This window comes from Dreissena polymorpha, chromosome 3 (assembly GCF_020536995.1).
Source record: "Dreissena polymorpha isolate Duluth1 chromosome 3, UMN_Dpol_1.0, whole genome shotgun sequence".
Taxonomy (NCBI): Eukaryota; Metazoa; Mollusca; class Bivalvia; order Myida; family Dreissenidae; genus Dreissena; species Dreissena polymorpha.
In genome coordinates, this window is record NC_068357.1 from 84,780,209 (window position 1) to 84,786,546 (window position 6,338).

Consider the following 6,338-nt stretch of genomic DNA (forward strand, 5'->3'; position numbering starts at 1 on the left):
TCGGACAATACTTCCTAAATGCATTTTACGTCACACTGAATCTAGCCCCAGGCCTCCAGCGTCTACAGCGCTTTGATAAATAATAAATATTGTTACTTAAACTAGAAACATAATGGCGTCACGAGCCGCCTGATTTTCGTATTCGCCGGGCACATATAATTATATATAATAGCGTCTCAGGTCGATTGTTTTACCTCGAATATCTGTAACTTAAGAATGTTGCTGCTGATATATTGAACGTTTTCAAACATATTAACTTGAATGTGAACTTGTTCTACCGAGTATATTGGCTTATTTTTTTGCAGTTTTTTTAGTATAGCCATTAGTAAATAGAGAATGTGAAGGCATCCGTGTCAAGCAGTGACATATCTTGTTCTAAATAAATTCCCCATTTAAATTCGGAGTTTTAAAGCACTTAAAATTACAGAAACGAAGTAAAAAGACTCAATACAATCTGAAGAGTAAGAAAAAAACATTCCGTAACGGTCAGTGACTTTGTAGGAGATATAGGCGGATAAAAATACAGTCTTAATGAGAATCCAGTTTTATGAACGTTCAACCACACCAACATAAATACACAAGAGGACCTTGTGGCCAGTGAAATATGGCCAGTAAAATAACTAATAATCTACTTTTTTGCAAGAAAACAATTCTTAGGAAAATTTCCCAAATAATGAATAGTTTTTATTAAGATTAAACATCTTTTAAGTCAAATACACTGTTCCCTGGCAGCCTTGTATTATTTATTTTAAAAATCTTAATTATTCTTTTGAAGGAATTAATGAGTGTATCCAAACAATTATTATGAATATATATGTATTATCAAAGTTTAATAGTTTTTTTTTATATAGATTCTAAATGTGTTTTATATGCCGGTATAACTTTTTTCATAATATAAAATATAATATTGATGCTTTTATATATACATGCATATAATATACAATCCAAAAATGGCGAAAATACCACTTCGGTCATTTTAAGAGTTGGATTATAGCGACAAACATGCACAACGTCATAGAAAAAGGAAAAATGTACTCATGTTTGACTGTTGTGTATTGAAAGGGTAACATAACCTGTCCTGACCCTGACCTATTTGGGACTAGGTACAGACGGAGAGACAAATTCTCAGGATACTATGATAATAGGATGGGGTGTATATCAACAGAGGATTTCCAAATAGCTAGTCCGCTTTAGAATATTCTATATATTTGTCTATGTCTGCCAATGGAGATTAAAGGAGGGCCACTTAAGTCAAGTATTAAAGCCACGCAATGGAAACGCTCGGCATGGCATGGTGAATTTACATCCACCAAATCCAACCACTTCGCTGTATTTCAATAGCAGGCGGGTAGCACGGGGTGTTAACGGGTAACAAAAGTTCACACAACTTGCTGAAAATAATGCACACATAAATTAATATCTCGCCACCTGTCAATTATATTCTTGTTTAAAAATCGAACGAACATTCGACCATCGAAAATCTTGGAGCGTTTGTTTTTCGACTGTCATTATCCCATTAAATCTTGATTCGAGTATGGCAGTTTTCAGTTACTGGAAACAGTATGTGCACCTAGCACTAGTTAAACAAGTAAACACAAAAAACAGTGTGATAAGATTGAAATCCTATTGGAAATACAGAAATGTTGTTGATAAAAGCCAACTAAACACACGGAGGACAAGACCCAGGATGGTCTCTAGAATGGGACATATGGTGTGTCTTTATAAGTTGTCCCAGGAGTGGATATCATTGATATCTCGTCTGGAATACGACCTCTCCGCCATCTCAATACGTTGACCTAGTGGTTACAAAAGCGTGGCAAGCTAACGACAAAATAATACAGATTGAGAAAGAATCACATATTTAAACACTCGAATGTGAACATTTCAACAACATGCAAGCTCATCGTTTATTAAAACATTATATTAGGTTTATATCATCTTTAGTTGCGGACCGAACTGATCTCTATAGAAGAAACCTCCTCGCAGAGATATGGCTGGTTCCGAGCGCAATCCTTATCAAATGCCCGACGTAATTACAACCACTTGAGACTACTTGATTGAACTATTATTAGTGTGTATGACCGTTTACTATATGTTTATGTCTTACAAATAAAGATGTATCTGTAGAAAATAACCTTGGTGTTCATGTACTCACAAAAGGAACACTGGAAACCCTTTCACATGTGGACAAATGAAAATACTTGTGAATGTGAAAACTTTTGGGAGATGAATGACCAGTTTACTATGCATTGCAACAAACCAAGTCTGACAAACGCAAGTTGTTCGAATCACTACCGGAAGTGGCAAATCGGTTGCAGATCATGGTAACGTAACGATGGACATCTGCTTTTTAAAATACTGCTTTCATGTGATACAGGCAATCTGTTGACTGGTCTTAATATCTCTTGACGTGTGTCATTTAAATGATGTAATGACTCAAAATGTTGATTTGGAAAGCTTTGAAAGCCCTATCAATCAAAGTTCCTGCAGACAAATCACTTTTAATTATGTTGTGGTGTATGTTGCCGATTCAAGTGTTCTACGTTATATATGAACTGCATGTTGTGTACGTCCGTTTAAAACACGGGAAGAAAGCACTAGGCATGCAAATATTGGTTAGTATTTTATCAAATAAGGACCTTGACGACCGTCATTTATATGAGCCTCGCTCTAGGCAAACGGGGCTTAATTCATGTGCGTAAATTGCCGTCCCAAATTAGCCTGTGCAGTCCGCCCAGACAAACCAGGGACAACGCTTTCCGAATTATGTAAATGTTCATTTAAGGAAAGTATCTTCTTTACGAAACTACAGTGTGGCAGAAAGTGTCGTCCTTGATAAGCTAGTGCGGACTAGATATGCAAATCTCTGCATACACTAAACGCATATGCATAAAGCCTCGTTTTCACAGAGCCATGCTCAATAACATATCATGTTTAGATTTGTATCAATGCGACCGGCAATATCCTATCGGATCATAGCTCTCAGAAGAAGTGTTAGTAGGGTTATTAGGGATATCGATGCCCGTCATGTGGACATCAAGAAACTGTCAATGTATTGAAAATCTTATAAGGTCATGACACGGACATTAGGAATCACTGTCTTTGCAGGAAAAAATTGAAATTAAAGCTCATTCAAAACATTTCCTGAGTCATCAATACGATTGCAATCATTATTTTCAAGACGTCATTGCAAATGTCGATCTAATAGATGCGCAACCTTTTACAGCAATTATGGTTAATATACGTATTTATGTATTTTTGTTCTCGCAGCCTATGTTCTATGTCATTTATCATTATTGTAAAATTTATCAGCGTGGAGTGCACAGGCGGTAAACTGTATTTAAAAGGATTACGACGCCGTTTGGTCGATACGTTAACGGGACGTAATGTTTATTTACTCGTTACTGAACGCGCTCACCGTCCCGCCTGGCACTTGCAGATTATGTTTTGGACAAAGAGGCTAAAGAACTATTTATGTAGACGACGGTAACTCAATCGAAGAAAACCAGCAATATTGCGTGACAATTTATAAACACGGTGAAGCATGTTGTTTTATAATAGGAGATACGTTGTACATCTATACCACACATTATGTATTATAAAGTTTTAAACGGACGCACGCACTTTGTTGATGAATGAATATAAGCTATTCTAACACGGCACGCGACTTGTTTTCTATTGACAAAGAAGGAAATCAAGTGTGGGTTATTCTGAAACAAATAATGGGCACAGCTTAATGTTTCAAAAATAGTTTAATAAAGAAAATAGTGTGCACAATTAAAAACACGTGCTAAAACCCGCTCTAAAAGAAATGTAACAAGGGATGATTGTAAAACATGCATGCCCTCCCATATGGGCTGTCAGTTGTAGTGGCAGCCATTGTGTAAATACGTTTTTTGGCACTGTGACCTTGACCTTTGACCTAGTGACCTAAAATCAATAAGAGTCTTCTGCGAGTCATGATCAATGTACCTATGAAGTTTCATGTTCCTAGGCGTATAAGCTTTCTTGAGTTATCATTCAGAAACTATTTTACTTTGTAAAGTCGCCGTGACCTTGACCTTTGACCTAGTTACCCGAACGTCAATAGGGGTCATCTGAGAGTCATGATCAATGTACCTATTTAGTTTCATGATCCTAGGTGTAAGCCTTCTTGAGTTATCATCCGGAAACCATTTTTCTAAGTTGAGTCACCATGACCTTGACATTTGACCTAGTGACCTGAAAATCAATAATGGTCATCTGCTAGTCATGATCAATGTACCTATGAAGTTTTATGATCCTAGGCATAAGCATTTTTGAGTTATCATCCAGAAACCATTTTAATATTTCGGGTCACCGTGACCTTGATCTTTGACCTAGTGACCTAAAAATCAATAGGGGTCATCTGCAAGTCATGATCAATGTACCTATGAAGTTTCATGATCCTAGGCATAAGCGTTTTGAGTTATCATCCGGAAACCATTTTACTATTTCGGGTCACTGTGACCTTGACCTTTGACCTAGTGACCTGAAAATCAATAGGGGTCATCTCCGAATCATGATCAATGTACCTATGAAGTTTCAGGATCCTAGGCATAAGCGTTCTTGAGTTATCATCCGGAAACCAATTTACTATTTCGGACCACCGTGACCTTGACCTTTGACCTAGTGACCTGAAAATCAAAAGGGGTCTTCTGCGAGTCATGAACAAATTTGGTAGAGGACTAAAAGATATCACTACATACCAAATTTAGTAGCCATAGGCTCTATAATTATGAACAAGAAGATTTTTAAAGTTTGCACAAAATAGGCCTTATTTAAACATATGTTCATTTTTGTGACCCCCGGGCAGGGTCAAATTTGTCCCCAGGGGCATAATTTGAACAAACTAAGTAGCGACCTATTAGATGTCACTACACACAGAATTTGGTAGAAATAGGCCTAATAGTAATGGACAAGAAATTTTTTAAAGTTTGCGCAAAATGGGCCAAATATATGCATATGATCAATTTTGTGAACCCTGGGGAACGGTCAAATTTGATCCCAGGGGCTTATTTTGAACAAATTTGGTAGAGGACTTCCCTGGAATCAGCTTCAAAGGCAACAGTTTGCTCTTTACAAACAATTACTGAAAATGTATCCATTCTATCACAAAGCACTGCAGAGCAGTACTAAGGGGTGTGACATTTCCATTCAAACAATGTTCACATTTACAGAGATCAACCATGGCATCCCATGACATTTACACCAAGCCCTGCCAGCATTCAAGCGCCTACAATAATTGTTATTAATAATGTTAGCAACCAAATTTTCCAGAACAGCAATGCATCAGATAGAGGCCAATGAGTAAAGTGGCTACAGTAATGTATAGCCACATTAGGACTAAACTGCATACTTATCCATTAATTGGTGATCAGTGGCGTGTTTTCGCAACATGGAAATTCGACTAGAAACAGCCTGGAACTCGAATGTGTAATTTATATGAATGATGGGCATTTTGTTTCACAACGAAAACAATCAGAAGGCAATGCAATTCTCTGAGAAAATTGCAGCACACCATAAATTGCTTCTGTCTCTGATAAAATATGTTGCTACTGGGAGATTGGTTTATTGTGACACAACAAGATTAGCGAACAGACAACATTTACACCCTGTCCCAACATAGAAGGCCAATACACATGGCCACACAAGAAATAATGAATGAAGTAAGCTTAATATTTCTCGCTTTGCCTCGTTCCTTAGCTTTTGGTCACACAGTATTTTTTTTCTTTTAAATTAACCCTTTCAGTGCGGGACCCGAATTTTAAAGGCCTTTGCAAACAGTTTGGATCCAGATGAGACGCCACAGAACGTGGCGTCTCATCAGGATCCAAACTGTTTGCTATTCTGATAGTATTCTTTGAAAAAAAATAGAACAAAATGCTAATTTTAGAAATTCTGCAGACGACATTTTAGCAGACGACAAATTTCCCAGCATGCAAAGGGTTAAGGGCCAGTATTCAGTCCCATTCTCAATGGAAAAAAAGTATCTATTTTTCACAAATGAAATCTAACAAGAGCTGTTTGTAAAACATGCATGCCCCCCATATGGGCGCTCCATTGTTGTGACAGCCATTGTGTGAGTATGTTTTGTCACTGTGACCTTGACCTTTGACCTAGTGACTTCAAAATCAAAAGGGGTCATCTGCCAATCATGATCAATGTACCTATCAAGTTTCATGATCGTAGGAATAAGCGTTCTTTAGTTATCATCCGGAAACCATTTTACTATTACGGGTCACAGTGAACTTGACCTTTGACCTAGTGACCTCAAAATCGATAGGGGTCATCTGCGAGTCATGATCAATGTACCTATG